Genomic DNA, 19,736 nt, shown 5'->3' with positions numbered 1-19,736 from the left:
TCTAGGAGGCAACAGAGGCTGGTGGCTGCTAAAAATCTTAGACCAAGAAATAAGTACAGTATATCAGATAACACTGTTTGCAATGGCTAAGTAAAAGGAAGATTTATTGGATCTCAGATACCACATTATGGTTGCTGTGAACTTCTAATGGCAAACACCGAAGTCACACAATGAAAGCTCCAATTAGATTTTCATGATACTCTCTCTATGTAAGCTTAGTCTTCCTGAAAATTACTTTAAAACAGTGGTTTTCAACTTGTGATCCACAAATCCCTGGGGGTCCAGACACTACATCTAAGATTTCCAAAGGGATCCGTACCACCATTCGAAATTTTTTAGGGGTCTGCAAATGAAAAAAGGTTGCAAACCATTGCTTTAAAACAAATTAGCCTGATAATTTTGACAATTGTGGAGCAAGAGGATTTTTGGAAAGTCTGAAGGGAATCAGCCAGGCAGGTTTTTTCTGAGTTATAATATAATGAAACAGGACATTTTTTTTGTTTGCCATGTTGTTGTTGGTCACAGGATACTAGAGAGGCAAGGTGGGTGCAAAAATATCTTTTATTGGACTAACTTCTGTTGGTGAAAGAGACTGCTAGTACACAGAACTCTCCTGATGACCTGAGAGCTCTGTGTAAGCTTGAAAGCTGGTCTCTTTCACCAACAGAAGTTGGTCCAACAAAGATATTACTTCACCCCACTCTGTTTCAATTCTTTCTTGACTTTGCTTGCAGTGTGTAATTTATTTGGCCCATTTATAACTCTGAAGAGCTTCATTTTATTAAATAGATATAATTCCCTGGGGTACTGCACATGGAACCTGATGAGAATGAATAATTGAAAGCAGAAAATGAGTTGTATTTGCCTAATACAGAAAAGATATAAATAGTAACCCAGACAAGAACGCCCGTGTAAAGTTGGTACTGCTAATACACTTCTAAAGCTAAATTCAGAGGCTGAGAGATGGAGAAAAGGGTAATAAGTAATTTAATATCATCATCCTTGTCTGTGATCTCATAAACTAAGCAAAAGATAGGCCTGGTCAGGGGAGATCTGAAAAGAAAACCCTATGGTAACCCTATGGACTGGTTTTGATGACTAAGCAGGTGGTGCTCTGCTTTTGGAGTCAGTACTGAACCAGCCCTAGCATAGTGCTGAGATGCGGAGGGTAGACTACTGGACATTATGGCTTTTTTTATGAGAATTAAAATATCCTATGGCATTTCTCATAAGAGCATTAGCTCTGATGCCTCTGGGAGCCAGAACACCAGCTGAGAAGAGCCAGCGAGCAGCAGCATTCCAGCCCCATACTCCCCTTCCACTTCCCAGATAGATCCCCTTGGTCATTGTTTATGTTGGCAAGGCTTGGTGCAGTGTTCAGCTATGCTGTCTCTGTGCCAGCTAGGGACCCTTGCACATCAGTGGAATGCTCTGCTAGGGCAATCCACTGGCTTTACAGACCCTTTGTGCTGCCAGTGCAAACAAGCTAGATCAAAGAAGAGACTCTGGCCCATGATTTATCAATTCCTTTCCTAAAAACTGGTGCGTAGACTTGCTGCTGCTGAATGACTCTCCCTCCAGAAGTCATTTCAGTGTTGAGCGAATCATCTGTACATAGAACTGAGGTTTGGGTTGCTTCTGAATGAAAGGTACTATGATGTATAAATGTAACATACAGTATGGTTACAATGGAATGAGCATGAATGTATGAATGCTAACACTGAACAGTAGTGGCAGTGGCTTCTTTGACATACACAATTAAAAACACCCATTAGGAAAAACTAAACATGAACAAACATGTTCAGAGAATTAAAAAAAAAGCTTTAAAATTACTGCTCTGGAATTTCTAAAAATAATTTTATTCTTCAGACAGAAACAAAACCACATGAGCCAGTAAGTAAATACCATCCTAGGAAAAAGACCTTAAAGGCCACTCAGCAGGGTGTCTTTAGCAGGATGAAGAAAAAGAACTGATTCTGGTTTTGACCATGAAGAGCAAAACCTGTTCAGACTGCTACATCCCCAGTACAAAAGGTGAACTGAAAGTGATTACACAGTATAAAGAAGAGAGCCCAAGAAATACATTCTCTTCAGTGCTCACCCTTCCCGTTTTTACAGTAGGTGTTGAGTTTTGCCCCCATGGAGTGATTGGTTGATGGTGTTAAGCTAGGACATGTTATTTCCTGTATGATTTCAGGGGGAAAGAATTCCAAATGCCTATGGAATTAAAGTATTAAGACATATGTATTTTATTTATTTATTTTAAAGTAATATTTGTATGGAGTTTCTTTAATGGTTCTCTCATGGTTAGAATAGGGCACTAAGAGACAGGACTCCTGAGGAGAAATCCTGCTCCCATCCTGGAGTTTTGCCACTGACTTCAATGTGGCCAAAATTTCACCCTTGGGTTGCATTCCTAACGCTTCCCCTGACTCACTGTGTAATCTCAAGGAAGTACTTTGACTTCTCTGTCCATGTCCTCTGATTCTGTTTGCTTCTTTGTAAAATGGATTTAATACATAATTCACCATGATGCTGGCAGCTTTACTTCAAGTTTGAAAACCCGTTGAGATATTCATTTAAAGAGCTCAATGAAGTGCAAAATATCTTTATATGAAAAACTATATAGTAATTTGATTCTGTCCTTCCTTCTGCTTATCGTGTTGTCTCACTCTCACCACCTGTAAACTTGTGATTCAATTACAAGTTGGTTGCATACAGCATTTGAAAGGGGGGAAAAACAAACAAAACCAAAATATAATTACCCTTCTACCCCAATATAACACAACCCAATATAACATGAATTCGGATATAACGCGGTAAAGCAGTGCTCCAGGGGGACAGGACTGCGCACTCCGGCGGATCAAAGCAAGTTCGATATAACGCGGTTTCACCTATAATGCGGTAAGATTTTTTGGCTCCCGAGGACAGCGTTATATCGAGGTAGAGGTGTATATGATGGGGAAAAAATACAATTTCTACAAAGGTCATTAATCTACAAAATGCAAATTATCTCCCATTTGTCAGAGACCTTTGGGAAGTCTGGAAATAATTGAAATGATAGATGAATAGCAGAGACTCTAGGCTAATGATCTATACATCAATGAATCAATGTCATATTTATGAAAGGCTTCCGGAAATTATTTTAGAACTTAATTTTAGCTACAGTTTAGCCTACTTTTTCAGTTTTTTAAATGTCAAATAGTTACTGTGCAGGACCAAATTTTGCTCTTGGTTACACCAGTATAAAACTGGAGTAAATTAGTTAATGTCCATGCTAATAGAGCATTCAGGAAACCTATATATTTTATGCCTAGAGAGACCACAGAACCAAAAAGGGTGTTTCACAATATCATAATCCAGATAAAAACCTCACAAAACTCTTGAGATGTCAAATACTTGTAAGCTATACTTGAAGTCACAATACTTGAAAACTGTGCTGTTGTGGAAGTGTTCAATATGGCCAAGTTATCCTTTGATAGGATGGGCCACTGATTTTCTAGCCAACATTAGGAGTAAGGATTTTTTTGGAGCCACAATGTTTTGAAACCCCAGCAGAGCTAGACATCTAATAGGTCTCTAATGGCTTGTCTACACTTGCACTTTACAGCGCTGCAACTTGCTGTGTTCAGGGGGGTGTTTTTTCACACCCCTGAGCCAGAAAGTTTCAGTGCTGTAAAGCGCCAGTGTAGACATTGCACCTGTGCTGGGAGCCATGCTACCAGCACTACTAGCTACACCTCTCGTGGAGATGGGGATTTTTTAGAGCGACTACACAAGCTACTTTAAAACACTGCCGCGGCAGCGCTTTAACCTTGCCAGTGTAGACTAGCTCTAAGGCTAACGAATGATGTGACATTCTAGGGGTGGATTTCCTTGACAGAGGGTGATGTGATGAAAGTAACTAGTTCTTCAAAGTGCATCCTCCTTTCCATTAACAACTCTTTTATATTGCTTAGGTTCAATTTAAGCCAGCTGTTTTTCATCCTACATTGATGTTGGCCAGGCACTGGCAGAGTTGAGAGATGGTGATATTAGAGTGAAAGAAATGTGGATCTGGATGTCCCTTTCATACTGTTGGCATTTAAGACCAAAGTATCTTGCCACTATTCTAGTTTGATTGCAAGCTTTTTGTTCTGTGTTTATACACCACCTAGCACAATGGGGATAAAGGAAGAATTGAGATATTTCCCTTCTAACTGGAATTTAGGGGTGGGTCTCAGAGAACGCCAGATCCTCACTTCAGAGAAGGAAAAATTACAGATTGATAAAATATACTTACCTTTCTCCCTTGTGGACACCTGGTGCTCCATGATCCATTACCACTGGGAAGTAACCAGCAGTAAAACCAATCCACAAATGGGAGAGAAAATTAAAACGTCAAGAAAAAATTAGCTGGGAGGAAAAACAGCTCCTATTTGTGGGTGTTTGTTTGTTTGTTTGTTTGTTTTGCTTTTCTTCTTCATCCTTCCCCCATCATATGAAGGGTTTTAATGACTGAAAACCAAGTGTGAGACTGCAGAACCTCCTGTCTATAAGCCTAACCAGAAAAGACAACACACTTATTTGAAAGCGATGGATAAGAAAACAACACTAAAAACCAGGTAGCCCTACAGCAAAATTACCTGAACAAATGGTTGTGCCATTCTGCACTGGAGATATCCACATCTTGACTGAGTGAGCCCTCACAGAAGGAGGGAGATCTTTTATGAACAGTTTATAGGCCTTACAAACGACAGAATTTATCCATCCAAAGAGTGTCTATAGATGCCTTACACTGCCTCTGTAGGTCAGCCAACTAAGAGCCTCCAGTGTTGTAGGTCTGAGAGTTTGAAGATCTCTGAATAGAAATTTCCCCCAGTCAAATAAGTTCAAGGATGATGAACTGACATGTGGCAATCTGAGACACTATGGATGCCTGGATCGCTAATTTTGTTAACTACTTAAGGATTCAGTGATATAGTTTTCATTCTTGTGTGTCCATTCAGCATCTGCTTAGTCCGTTGACCTATAGGCAGTTCTTCTGTGCAAATGTAGGTTGTTTTAATTATTAGATACCTTATGCTGTGAACTCCTTGGAGCAGAGGCTGTCCTTAATAAGGACTTGGTAAGCACCTGGCACACATCAGGTACTGCTATAAATAATCAAGTAATAAGTACTCAACAGACCATCCTGATCCAGAATCAAGAGAATTTCTATGGTTCCATACAAGATTTTTAACTTGTACTTATTTATTCTAGTCTAGAAGTGCAAGTATGACACAGAAATCATATTGTTGAGTGAATGGCAACCAAATCCAGAGGGAAATGCAAGACTACAGAGAACCACCTCATTAACTGTTTGTAACTCTAGGAAGATGTTCCAATGAGCTTCCTGAGATAACCATTTGCCTAAAATTGAATGGGGCCTATCTGAACTCACTCGGGGATGTAGAAAAATCTGTTTCCCAATTCTAGAAATTTCCCTGATAAGCAGGACAGTTGATGGTTCATTATAGAACAGTTTCCAGATCTGGTCAATGTCAGACAAACTAACTGGATTTGTCCTGGAGTCCCTTAAGGAAAAAATATTTGAAGAATTCCTAGAAGAAATACAACTTGTGAAATCTTTCCTTGGACAACTGTATTAGAACCAGGAAACTGATAGAGGTGGGAGAGATCTTGAGAGGCCACTAAGGGCTTCTGAAAATAGATGAAGTTGAGGGACTCAAGCACTTGAAAGATTTGGTCCGTATGTACATATAGAATCTCACCATGGAGGGCTATCAACAAATCATCTATGGCTTTCCTGCTATAGACTAGCTATCAGATATACCACTGAAGTGTTGAGAAAACAAGGAATGCAAGAGAAGTCAAAGGGCATTGCCTGGAATTGGAAATGGGTAGGTAGCCTAGTGGCACCAAAAATTGGCATGTAGGGACAGGCTTCCTTGTAGGACCACAAAAATTCCTGAGGAAGAATCATAATCAGAAAGGCCAGCACTCAGTGCAGAAAGGGCCTTTCACATAGTCAAACGACATGGACAGACCCATAACCCGTCTGTTCTCTTTCCTACAGGGGAGAGCATTGAATGACACCTAAAAAAATTCTCTGGAAAAGGAGTAATTATTTCTGACAAAATGAGGTTTGCAATACTGTCCTTCCTTGCCCGAACTGGTGCAGAGGAAGAAGGGGGTGACAGGATAGATGAAGGTGGGCATCTTAGATCTCTGGGAAGACTCTGATATTTTTGAGACCCCATGTCAATTTTTTAAAATTTGATTCAGAAGGTTTGAAAACTTTGAAAGATAGCAGTGTTCAAGGGTGGGTTTTTTTGGGTTTCTTTTGTTTTTTGCATTTCTCAATCCTTTCCGCTTTCTTCCTTTCTCTCTTCCTGTCATTCTTGGGCTGGCCTTATGGAATAGGCTGCTCTGCTACCTTGATAAGAAAAGCAACCAGCAAATGTGGTAAAAAAGGCAGGCTGGGTTAGATCACACTGACCCAAGGGAGGCCAAATAGAAAACAGGGGAGGGATAGCTCAGTGGTTTGAGCATTAGCCTGCTAAACCCAGGGTTGTGAATTCAATCCTTGAGGGGGCCACTTAGGGACCTGGGGTAAAATCAGTACTTGGTCCTGCTAGTGAAGGCAGGGGGCTGGACTCGACCTTTCAAGGTCCCTTCCAGCTCGAGGAGATAGGACATCTCCATTAATATTTAAAATAAAGATCTACTGGTACAGATAGGGTGAGTTAGATTTCTGTGTGCATCCTGCAAAAAATAAATTTAAAAAACCCAGAAAAAGCAGTGGTAAAATAGAGGAATGTACTAGGCCAGGAGAATAGAAGGTAAACTGATATCAACAGCTCTGCCAGCTCACTGAGTCTGCCCTGATGGAATGGGAATCAATAATAAATATGAGGTATCTGAATAGCTTTTGAAATCAAATCAAACCAAACCAGAGCCTATGAGAGTTCTAGCTGCCTTCAGAAGGAAGTGGATGACAGAACCATTGAGGGGGCAGGGGTTCAAGACACTGACCCCAATCACGACTGGCTAAAGCCCTTCTTGGAATCACTGGGCTAAAAACTAGCCAGTTAGCATGGCAGTCTGAAAAGGGTGGTTGTGGGGTACTATGTCATCTGACTTCCTGGACACCATATTTCACCCCAGTCAGAATAGGAAAAACACTAACCTCCCCTACCCCACAACAAACAAATCCCATCCCACACACAGCCAAGAATCTCTGGTTTGTTGCTTCAAAAATGCCAGGTCCTGCTGCTGAATTTCTGCCTCAATCCGTTCAAAGCTTGTCTGCCACATTGCTGCTGTTGGAGTCAGCCCTTGCTGCCATTCTTCACATGTTCAGAAGCACCAAGTGGTCAGGGACAACTGGCTTGGAGATTCTGCACAGTCAGCTCATGTTGCTGAATTTCTGCCCCAAAGAACTTCAGGTTGCCCTGCGACACTGCTGTAGAGTGGGGAAAGTGGTACCTTATTGCACAGCTGAGCCATGTGCAAGAGCCACTTTTTGGAACAAGCTCCTGTGTGGATAAAGACAAGAAGCCTAGAAGAATTTCTTGCTTCTTTGGCTAGAAGCAAAACCCAGGGGAGCTAGAGAGCCAGTCAATCTTCTAAGCGGCTCTACCTGCTGGCAGAACTTTGTTAAGCTATAGAGAGAGAGTTAAAAAAAAAAAAGTGCCCCTGTGCTTAGAAGATGAAGAGAATAACCTGGATCATGGAACACCAGGGGCCCACATGAAAGAATTCCCATCTGTGATTTTATGGAGAAGCTAAAATAAGAGAAAAGGGAGACGACTGCCACTTATGGAATTTCATATTAAGTGGATTTTTGGCTCTGCCACTGGCTAACTATGACATTAGGCAAATGACTTTATCATTCTGCATTTTAGTTTTGGGATATAAATAGTCACATTATAGGTGTGCTATGAGGCTTAATTACTCTTTGTAAATTGCTATCTGGGAAATTATTGTTATAGTTCACTAAATGACCAATTAATAAAAAACATTATTTTTCCCAGATTGACTAAAGTACATTTGTTTTGTTAACTTTTTTCTAGTTTCTGAATGAGTGAAATATGAATAATCTGATTTACAAGAATACAGTACATGTAAACTGATCAGATATTCTGTACCAGGGCTCTGCTATTTGCAGTGAGCAAATTTCATGCCAACTATCACATGTGAACATAATTAGCTTTTATGCTAATGTAGGAGTTATGTTGTTTATTGCTCCTTACAATTCATACATTTAAACTGCTTCCTGCTTTTATGTTTTGACAATTTAGGTTTTTAAAAATCTGTGTCTCTTGAAGTCATAGCTAAAAATAGATGACATACTATCAATTTGCAAAGAGATTTAGAAAATGAACTCGAAGGATAAATCTTTGCAGTAACAAGTTTTGATTCACTGGGTCAAATTCTGCTCTCAATTACAACCAAGCTGCTCCACTGAAGCCACTGAGATAGTGTAGATTTAGGCCATCATCTTGTTGGCCTAAATTCTTTCATACCTCAATTTTTTTTCTTGCTTAAAGAAGAATTTGAACTACATACACAAACTATTGAGCTGAAATACTTACTATGGGAATATCGCAAGCCCCACAGTTATCAAAGTCATTCATGCAGGAGCCCTTTCTGTGGTCGACGCTCACACTGGAGCATAATTCAGACAGTAATTTAATCACAAGGTTTAGAGGTCCAGCTTATGAAATGTTACATTTACATAATGTCAGTCTTTCAGTAGGTAATTTGGTCCTTTGTGTGTGTTAAAAGACGACACGTCTTGTTAAGATTGTGTTAGTACATTTAACCCAGCAGACAAAGGCCGGTTCATTAATCTGCAATAGATTTCTAATTTTGCTAAGCATGATTAGAGAATTTTATTTAGAGTAAATTCATGAGCATTTGTATTCCTTCAGAGTGACAAATCAAAAAAGACTTGTAGCTCTCAGGGTCTAGAAATCTCCATAAAATGTTCATAACATTAGTTAAACAGTAAATAGAAATATTTTATATATCAAACTTCTGTTACTGCCTGCTTTGAGCACAATGAATGATTGAAGATATGTAACTGTGCTACATATCTCAAATCTTTATAATAATGTCATCATGAGGTATCATGTGTTCTATTTGCTATCGAGACAATATTCATTTGAAGTTTATGTTTTCAATCACTGCCAGAGAGAATGAAGTACGAAACACGTTAAAATGATCTAATTTTAGCTTGGTAGCACTACTACCAAAACAACCCCCCTCAAAAATTACATAGTGGTAAATTATTTTCTACAGAAAGATATAAGCCATCCATAATATACGCATACAAATAATTTGTAAATGGGGCCAGTTTTAAGATGAAAGAGAACAGCTTAGTTAAGCATCACATATTCATTATACTCAAGTTCCTACACAAAGATTATAAAATAATCTTGACAGTGAATACATTTTCTGAGTGGTTTTGCCATTTTTTAAACATTAAAAACAAGATAATGTACCCTGGCTATTTTATATTTACATTAGTAAATTATGGAACACTTTTCTCTGTTTCAAATTAAAATCATACAAGGACAGAAGTTAGAGATGGAAAAGCTGTTAGTCCATCCTGTCCCAATGTAGGGTTGTTGTCCATGTTCTCCTTTTCCTCAGCTAGTTCAGTTTTAAATGTATTGTATTGTAGCTACACGTATGAAGCTGATAATACGTTTTGGTCAAAAGAACAAATCCACAATCTTTTCCTTTCTACCAAAGTCAAACATAAGGAGTATCCCGTGCAAATGTTTTGAAAGAATATGAAGAGAACAGCAGGAGTACCACACAGGATGAGGAACTAGATCCCTATCCTTCATCCACTCAGTTACCTAGTACTACTACTAGACCTACCACTATTGCTTATTGCCTGTATAGGTCTCTGTTACTTATTTTAAAATAAAATCTGTTTAATTTCTGTTGTGATTTTTTTCTGTTTCTGTTCTTGCACTTTAAAACAATGGAACTACCACAATCGCTGCCACCATGCGCCAGATTGGTGTGGTGCCTTCCCCCTTACAGAATGCCAGAGACGTAGGTATGGCCATTGTTGCATGCTCTTACTGTTAATAAGGGGTTTGACTAAGGTTGGAGGAGGAAGGTGCAAGGAAAGTGAAGGACAGCCATTTTGAAACACAAATGTGAGGCCAAGGCTCATGTTCAAGTCAACAGCCCCCCTTCTGCTATGTTAAGGTCAAACTTGAATTCTCTGATCATTTTATCTGGCTTTTAAAAAATAAAAAGATAAATCAAAGCAGTACCGCTGTTGTCAGTTCCTCCCACTGAAGGAAAAAGACCCATTTGCCGTGTTCTTGTGGTGATGTTGGTCCCAGGATATGAGAGAGACAAGGTAGGTGAGGTAATACCTTTTATTGGACCAACTTCTGTTGGTGAAAGAGACAAGCTTTCGAGCTTACACAGAGCTCTTCTGCGTAGGTCTGAGAAACTTAGAATTCACAGATAAATACAAGTTGGAACAGATTGTTTAGCATAAGTAGCTAACACATATTTCAAGGGAACATTCAAGGTGAAGTAGCCCATTAACTCCCTTCCTGTCATAGGGAGGAAGGGAAATAGGTAGGAAATAGCTGGGGCAGGCAGTTAGTGGGGTATAGATTGGTGTAATGAAGCCATAAATCCAGTGTGTCTACAGTCCGTGATTTTTAGTGTCTAACAAAGTTATGAATTTAGGCGCCAAGTCTTGTCTTTTGAAAGTGTTTTGCAGGTTTCCTTTGGGGATGAGGACTGATATGTCAGATATAGAGGGATCACTTTGTGAGAAGTGTTCACCCACAGGTGATATGGTGTTTGTGTCTGTTATTTTCCTGTATAAGTTCATTAGAGAGTGTAATGATTGTTTGATTTCAGGCACGCAGTTGCTTTTGGGGCATTTAGTGCACTTGTTGAGGTATACCACATGTTACAATAGGCATGTGTAGTATCCATGGATCTTGAAAGGTGTGTTGGGGGTGGTGTTGATCATTGTGGCAGTCTGCAGGTTTTGCATCTGTTGTTCTGGCATCTTGCATCTGGTCTGTTGCTTCTGATGATGAACGTGGAGACGTTGGGATCAGGGCCGTCCCTAGAGGGTGAAATCTGGTGTGGGGAGGGGACACCAGTGCTGCTGGGTGAGGGACGATGGAGAGTCACAGGGTGGCACCTGTGCTAGGGGCCCCCCTGTGCTGGGGGGGGTACCGGAAAAGGGAGGAGTCCGGGCAGAAGGGCAATGGATGAAGTCAGCCTGGCGCTGGGATCTTCTGGCAGTGCTAGGACGTTGGTGGCCGGTGCAGCAGTGGGCAAGCAAGAAAAAGAAATACTACACTTGCTTCCCGCCAGTGAGTGCAGGCTTGACTCCCTCTGCTGGCGCCAGGCCCCCTAGGTACCCTTAGCCCCAACACCTGGAGGCCGGCCTAGAGCCCCCCGCATGACACATGCACACTGAAGGGACGGCTCAGGTTGGGAGGTTGTTTGAAGGTCAGAAGAGGGGGTTCAGGAAATATTTCTTTCAGGATGGGGCCCCTGAGTATGGGTTGTAATTGTTTGATGGCACCTCATATGGATTCCAGTGTGGGATGGTAGGTGTGCTACCACAACTAAGGGTGTGCTTCTGTACTGAAGCAGGTTCTTTCAGGTTATTCAGGTGGCCCATTCCGTGATGTGATCTACTTCTCTGATGGAGTGTCCTTGATTGATGAAAACGGTTTTTAATGTTTTAAGGTGTATATCCTGAGGTATCTGATTGCCTGGCTGTAGATAACAGATTTATTGGTGTGTTTTGGGGTGGTTTCTGGATCTATTAAGGCAGATGTGGTGATCCGTGGGTTTCTTGTATACAGTTGTCTGTATGGTTCCATTGTTGAAGCTGATCATGGTGTCCAGGAAGTTGATGCTGGTGTGGGAGTGATCCAGAGAGAGTTTAATCTATGGGTGGTGCTTGTTGAAGTTGTGGTGGAAATCTCTGAGGGAAATCTTTTTTGGTAATTAATCCAGGTGCATCCATAAACTCTATGCCTCCCAGAAACAAACCGAATTGTGTGTCATATTAACAATAAAGAATGGTATTATTTTAAATTGTAATATTACTTTGAAAATAAAGATTTTAAAACGCTGCCAAAATTAAATTGCCATATCTTATTCTCTCTAATTTAATTATCTAAAAGGTCTAAAAAGGATTATTTGACAGAGTTCTCTTAACACAGTGTTGTTTCATAAGTAAAGTGACTAATATCATCTACTGACATCTACAAAATGTTCTGGTCAATTTTTCACATACGGGACAAAAGTATAAGCTTGACATAGAGCAGTTAGACATTCTCAACCACAGCTTACATTCTGACAACTAAAATGCAATATCATCTATCAGCATGTTTCATTATTCATTTTATAAGTCCTCACATAGTTAAACAAGACAGCCTAACAATGAGAGGCATAGCTTTCTTTCAGTCAGATGGTTTCATAAATTCACCCTTCCATCGCCTGTCTGGCATATTATCTTTTTTACACGCTAGCAGATGCTTACCTTGATTTTTCTTCTTTTTGACATCAACCAAGTTTGTTTATTTATTCATTGAAATTAATTACATATGGCTACTAAATATGATATAGATGAGGTGATTTACAGCTAAAAAGGAGAAATAGAAATCCATATAATCGAGAACCTTATAGACGTGATTGCTATATCTTGAACAGCAAGACCTCATTAGCTATTAACAGAAACATCACAAAATGTCATGAGGAATGTGATGTTGTCCTAAAGCATCTGTTTATTGCTAGCTCACAAACAGATTATCAATCGCATCTTCTTTTAATCTTTGCATTTCAAAGCTGGCAGCAGTATAAAAGATCATTGAAATCCTTGTTTTGGATCAATATGCTGTATATATAAAACATTTAACTAATCAAAGCTATATTGATTGCAAATGAAATGGAGGCTTAGCTCAAACATCCCAACATAGTCTGTCTGAACAAATGGAATATAGTTAACTTGTGCTGATGTATTCTGCACTGTCCCAGAGAAAAAGATTAAAGTAGTGCTTCCCCCAATGATTTTAGAAACCAAAAGTTTACTCCCTGTGAGATTAGAGAGATAGATACCAAGCCTATCTACCTACCAATGCCAGGGGGAAACTAAAGCTATTTAAGGCAGCTAACAATTTTAACAGGAAACCATTTAAAATCTTTCATTAAGGAAAACACCACCATCAAAACATACTGTAGTTAATTGGATTTATTTTTTCATTAAAAATATGGGCAAAAACCCTATACAGAAGGGTTTAAGCCTCCCGATCCTGGCGAGTTGCCACTGGGAATGAGCTTTGGGATTGCAAAATTTCCATATGAACATGTTATCTAATCTCTTTTCATACCCATCCTCACTGCTCATGCTCAGACAGCTGTTTTCTTTAATAGTGTTTTAATGAGATTGCAAGCCAATTTAGAATCCACTCCCTACTGAGGACTGAGTGCTTCCTAAGAGATGCTGCTGAATTCTGCAGCCCCCCCCCCACCCTGAACCCCACCCTTCATTTCAATAAAAGTTGGTGCTGCTCAGCACCTCAAAGAAATTGAACAAACCCTTACGGGATAGGGCGTTTGATTTCTAGCATTTCACACCTATTTTCCAAGGACTGTGTTGTAACTTCAGGAGAAGTAGGTTTGCAATGAAATTGCACATGGAGTTTTTGTTCACAGTAAAGAAACATTACTGTTTGATGCTATTGTGTGTTAACTTCAGTACATTTCACTTGCTTGCTTGCTTGCACTTCCACCCCATTGCTTAATAGGAAATCTAGCAAGTTTCTTCCCTCTGGGTATCCCTGACCAGTAGTAGTTATAAACACTAAACATAGTCGCCTTTTTAAACACACCGTGACAGGTCACTTGTCTGAACTCTAAGGGCTGGAATTTCTCTGCATATTAGTCCCTATTGCTCTTGCACTTTGGAGGCTGTGTGTGCTTTCTCACCAAATCCAATGCAAATGATCTCCAGTCTGCACATTATTATTTGTAATCCATTAATTTACAACACTCATGAGCGTTATGCATCTCAAATAACATTAAAAAAAAGACCCTGCAATGCTCCATCCCCTGATCCCCCAGAAACTTCTAGTAAGTGACAACTTCACATGAATTTATTTATATTCCCATCACTAACACCAATACAGTCTCATGCAGCAAAGTATTTACGATGTTTCTTTCCCTTTAGCCCTTTCCCACAGGTCCAGAGAGGAAAAGATGTCTCCCTTCTTGAGATCTCAGAACACACTGGGCTCAAATGATGGCTAATTGGTTCATCAGCCTAACAACCCTGTCATTTAATTAACTGCCCCAATCTGCCTTCTCAAGGGGAACAGATTGGTGCCTAAGTGATCAGAGTGCAGGCTTACCTGTTAGCTTCCAGCACTCTGTCACAGACCCTACACCTCAGAGCTTACAAATTAATTTAAGACATGACACCATAAGTAGGCTAGCAAGAGTGATGGGAATGGCTGGAGATGGAGGAACAAGAGACATCAATAACTTCGCATAATAAAGTATACAGATGCTTCCCGAGTTACGTAAACCCGACGTACGCAAATCCAAGCTTACGGAAAAAGTTCCGTAAGCTAGAAATAGGAGGGGTTTTTTTGGGGTTTTTTTTGCGTAATGGTTGGAGATTCGAAGTTTGCGTAAGTCGGAAATGTGTTACGCACAGCGTTCCAGAACGGAACGCTTGCGTAAGTCAGGGAGCGTCTGTACTGCCCAAAATTTCAAATGCAACAGTGAAGGATATTTATCTTTTCAGATTATGGGCCCAAGTCATCCGTTACCCAGATTCATATCCATAGAATTTTTATGCATTTTACTGAGAAAACAGGTTTTTGTTACCTTCACAGTGGCCAAGTAACCAGAATTTATGGGTGGAGTGTGCAAAGTTGGGGTCAGGGTGCAAAATCCATCTCTCAATCCAGCACCTGAGTATGGCTGCAGTTCAGATCCCTGCATCCACTAGCGGGGAATCTACAGTACCACAGTGATAACAACCTACTCAGAAATCATGCAGATGACTCCACATGCTAAGCATAAATTAAATGTAATCCTAACTAATAGGAACACTAAACAATTTGAGACCCCCCGTTTGAGAATACAAGATAACAAGGTTACTAAGAAATATGCCTGCTCCCAGTACTGCCGCTGCCAGCATCTCTAAGCCTGGGTATACATGAGCTGCTGAAGTAGTAGTAATGTTTGGAAGACATCCTTTAGTATTGTTTTTGAGTGGGGCAGCTTAATCAATTCTCTTTCCCAATGGGTTACTGTCAATTAGGAATGAGAAAACCCAGCCACATTCCTTGTATATTTGGTATACACTGCTGGACCCTGTTTGTATTTAAGCCTTCTAAGGGGGGGAGAGAGAGAGAATGTGTTTGTTTTGGGGGAGAGGGGGATCCCTAGGGAGTTTAGTCTCTCATCTCTTTTGGGATTAGCATTAGAAGCACTGCTCAAAAGCATCTACAATACACTGCTGGGGGCTAAAATTCTGCATTACATTTTTTTAATAATCATCGAGAAACAACACATTTTATAGGAAGGCTCAAGATTGAGATATGCTATGGCCTTTATTGGTGTTTATGAATTTAGGGCCAAATTATCTGTGGCAAAATTCCACTTACTTTCATAGAGCTTTTCCAACACCGTGTGTGTTAACTGTCAGGAATCAGCATTTTAAAAAAAATGTTCTTGTTATTGGCACTGGAATCTAAATCACATACATCATCATCACACCATAATTCAAAGCAATTTATTGGATGATCTGCTATTTGGGGTTTCTGAGACATATTAACACACGTGTGTGCGCGCACACACACACACACACACACAAATAAGTATGAAAAGTTGATAACATTAGACTAAGTGAATGCAAAGCAGCATTTTCTCACGGTTTGCAAATAATTAAACTCTGGCCATTTTTCCAGTGCTTTGGGAACAACACTTGGACAAAAGGTCTTGCAGTAATAAAGCCGTAATCCATGGCAAGGAATAATGTCAGAGTGAAATGATAGAAGCAAGCTTATTTGCCAGAAAATGGTAATTTATAAGACTTTAATTTGAAACCATCATGGGGTGCCAAATAATTCAAATGCACGTAACAGTTACAGTCCATGAAGTGTGCTTCTACTCTGAAATGTGACTGTAAAAATGGCATGTTGATTATCTCAGTGATTTCTCTGTCAAATACACAGTTCACAGCTACAAGGATAATGGGCTTGATTTTCCTCTTGCTTAATCCCCAGTTTTACTCAGGTGTATCTCCACTGCTTTCAGCAAAGTTACTTCTGATTTACACCAATATGTGATGAGAATTAGACCCAATGTTTTTATTGCACACTCAGCCCAGGCTCTGACAGTTCAGAGATTCAGTGGGGACCAATAGATCATCTAGTCTGACCTCCTGTATACCACAGGTCATTACATTTCACCTAGTTACCCCTGTTTAAAGTGGGTTCTTACCATCGTATTCATCATCACTATCAATAAAAGCTCTGCAGGCCAAATTATGCCCTCATTGGCTCTTGTGATATCTGATTGCTTTCAGTGAGTTTGCAGATGTGTAACTAACTGAAATTTAGAAGACAATTCTATTGATGGTGCGCAAGATGGACCACAATCTGCATCTCACTCTGGGCAAGATCCTCAGCTGGTGTACATCAGTGTGACTCCACTGAAATCAATGAAGCTATACCAATTTAGCTGGAGATCTGTTCCTTTCTCATAGCTTTATTGGTTCTTCCAGGATGAAAAAGGCATTTAATATCTTTTTTTAAACCATCCCACTCAAGTCAGCAGATCTGGGACTCCGAATACACACATGGAGCAGATCCATTGCATAAGAAGGTGCCAGGATTTCAGGTAAATATTTCAGGTAAAACCACACTTTGAACAAAACAACCCACTAAGAAGAAAATAGCCAGTGAGCTTGATTCTTTTCTGGCTCACAGGAGTTTTACACGACCATAATATCTGAGATTCCAAAAGAGTTATTCCTGATTTACACAGGTGTAAGCAAGAGGAGAGTCAAGCTTCATAACTTTTTCCTTTCTCAAAACATTTTAATAAACTTTAGTGGGCCTGAGTCTTCCTGGTGTAACTAAAACTAAATCCAATAGAGAGGTAAAGCTGGAGTAGCACAGTGGTGAATCAGGCCTACTGGCTTAAATCAGGTGTGTTTACACCACCTTTAGACGCAACATACAAATATGTAAGAGTAGGACTCTTTTCTATGTACTGCAACTTTAACAACAAAGTGAGACCTTAACCTGCCAGTGAGAGAACTTCCTGTGAGTTCAAGATCTCCTAAGACAAGTGCACTCAATCAACTTACAAGCAATCATATCAATGAGCAAAACTTGCTCATATTTTTTAAAAGAGTGGAATGCATCTGGGATGCTATCAGAAATATCCCCAAATAGTAGAGTATCTGGACATTTGCTTTTCTGGATGAGTGCCAGGGGGAGTGGGGGAAAGCTGGAGGTGGCTGTTGAACATGAGTGCATAACATTAAACAGAAGATCTTTCATTATAAAATAAAAGAATCCAAGATTATCCATTACAGCCAATTTGTTGCTTAATGCCTTGAAGCAATGCCACAGGCAGTTTGAGCTCTGATAAAACCATCTTTAACTATGGTAACAGCAAATACAAGGGGATTAATGAGCTCATAAACTTCAAGAAATGGTTTATCTCTTCAAATATTGATAGAAGTAACCAATTTCCTACCTCTCAGAAGGCAGGATGTGTTCCATGATATGAATAAGGCATCATTCAAATACATGCCCCTTCCCCCCCAGGGTTGCCAACCCTTCAGGCAGGGCTTAAATTCTCATCATTTCCCAGAGCGCTGGGGCTCAGGGCTTCAGCCCCGTGGGCACACCAGGGTTCCTGTGAGTTTGAAAATATTTACCAGATCTCTGCTCTGGACAGCTCCGGCTGAATTTAAGGATTGTCCTTCCTCCAGGATTGTCCTGGAGTCTCCAGAAATTAAAAAAATAATCTTTAATTAAAGATTATGTCATGTGATGAAATCTTCAGGAATATGTCCAACCAAAATTGGCAACTCTAACCCAGCCCCAGGTGAGCTGATTCTACTTACTGAAAAAATTTGGTGTGTATTTCAGAAAACCCCTAATTAAATGCCAGAACGTTGACCACGATCTAATGCATGTGACAGAAAATAGCTTACTGGCATCTTCAGGGACCAAAGATGGTCCCTTGAGGCAGGGACCAAAGATGAAACTTTGAAGGTGATGCACACACAATAGCATGTGCACATTTTAGCAAGGCAAATACCCAGTGTGCTCTTGCTAACCAAGTTGCTACATTTACAACATAGCCAGTTAGGTATTTATTAATTAATGTGCATAAAGTGCTTTGAGATCCTCTGGCAGACGTTTTAGGTGTTAATGTGATTTTATATAACAGCACCAAGGAGAAAACAGGTCTGACAAAATGTGTTCTCTTTCAGGATAGCTATCTCTCAGCTCCCTAATGGTCACCCGAAAGCAACCCCGTGACTGGGATTCCTTGGGAATCCAGGCATGAAAAGCCAAAATAGCAGTGGCACAAGAAGAGACAAACTAAAAAAAACAAAAAACATTGAGCCTAAGCTCAGTTCTGATAAGTATCCAATTTTTTTGTTTCTTATTCAAAATTTGTAGGCAACTCAAATTGGGCTCCAAATCACACAAAAACAAGCTGATAGACGGACTAGAAATTTCACTTCTGGTCCAAGTTGGAAAGACCTCACCATTAGTGTTGCCAGAGTCACCTGGCATTTTTGAGTTTCCAGATGGGTTGTAAAATGGGTGAAAGCTCAGAGGCACGGGAGGCAGGATATTCTTCTTCAGCTGGTTGCCCATCCTTAACGTGGACCAAGAGAACTTCTCAGTTACTCCTGAGCAATCAACATATAGAAATGAGCGGAGAATGTGACCCAGTTAGTGCATTTTAATACTTATGCCTTTGTCTTATTCTAGAGAGGAAGAAAAAAAACAAACCCAAAGCATAAGAATTTGCCTCATTATTTGATTTCCACCCCTACTTCACTTATGGGCCTTTTCTTCTTTGGGATAGGTCCGTCTTTTTGTTCTGTGTTTCTACAGCACTGAGCACAATGGGGCCCTGGTCCATGCCTGGCTGCCACAATACAAATAAATAATATTTGGTTTCTTCTTGTTCTAGTTTGACAATTGCAGATATGTGTCATGCAGGCCTTATCAGGGAAGACAGTGGATGTTTTGAATGCACAGGGCAGGCAGTTTCAACCTCACACGTATTAAGCTGCTACAGCAATTTTTTGTTGTTAAATGGCAACATTACTTTTGCAAATATTTCTCCAAGTATGGATCATGAAAAGATCCTGAAGCCTGCCTGGCTGCAGCATGGATGAAAGACAAATGTAATTATTCCAGCTGACATGTTTATTTCAAAATGGGTTGCCATGACAGTTTCATTTTCTTCAATACAAGGGCTTAATTCTAATCTCACTACAGTGGTGTAACTTTACGGCCTTCAGATGAGTTACTCCTCATTTACCCTGGAAGAAGAGACAGCAGAATCTGGCCTGTAACTCTTAATCATTGATTCTGGTTCACCACTTGAGTAACCGTAGCTGTCATAAGGATTTTAAAAAACTGTCAATCTTTGATACGAGATAAAATCTTGATTAATAAAAATAA

At 40.0% G+C, this 19,736-nt stretch overlaps 1 protein-coding gene across 2 annotated transcripts in view; it reads right to left on the bottom strand.

The window, feature by feature from the left end:
- Positions 1-19,736, bottom strand: part of LOC117883080 (multiple epidermal growth factor-like domains protein 6) — a 266,421-nt gene that overhangs the window by 125,799 nt on the left and 120,886 nt on the right. The gene's annotated exons all lie outside the window — the stretch shown is intronic.

This window comes from Trachemys scripta, chromosome 9 (assembly GCF_013100865.1).
Source record: "Trachemys scripta elegans isolate TJP31775 chromosome 9, CAS_Tse_1.0, whole genome shotgun sequence".
NCBI classification, from domain to species: domain Eukaryota; kingdom Metazoa; phylum Chordata; order Testudines; family Emydidae; genus Trachemys; species Trachemys scripta.
The sequence above is the reverse complement of the archived record's forward strand: the minus strand, read 5'-3'. Positions and strand labels throughout refer to the sequence as shown.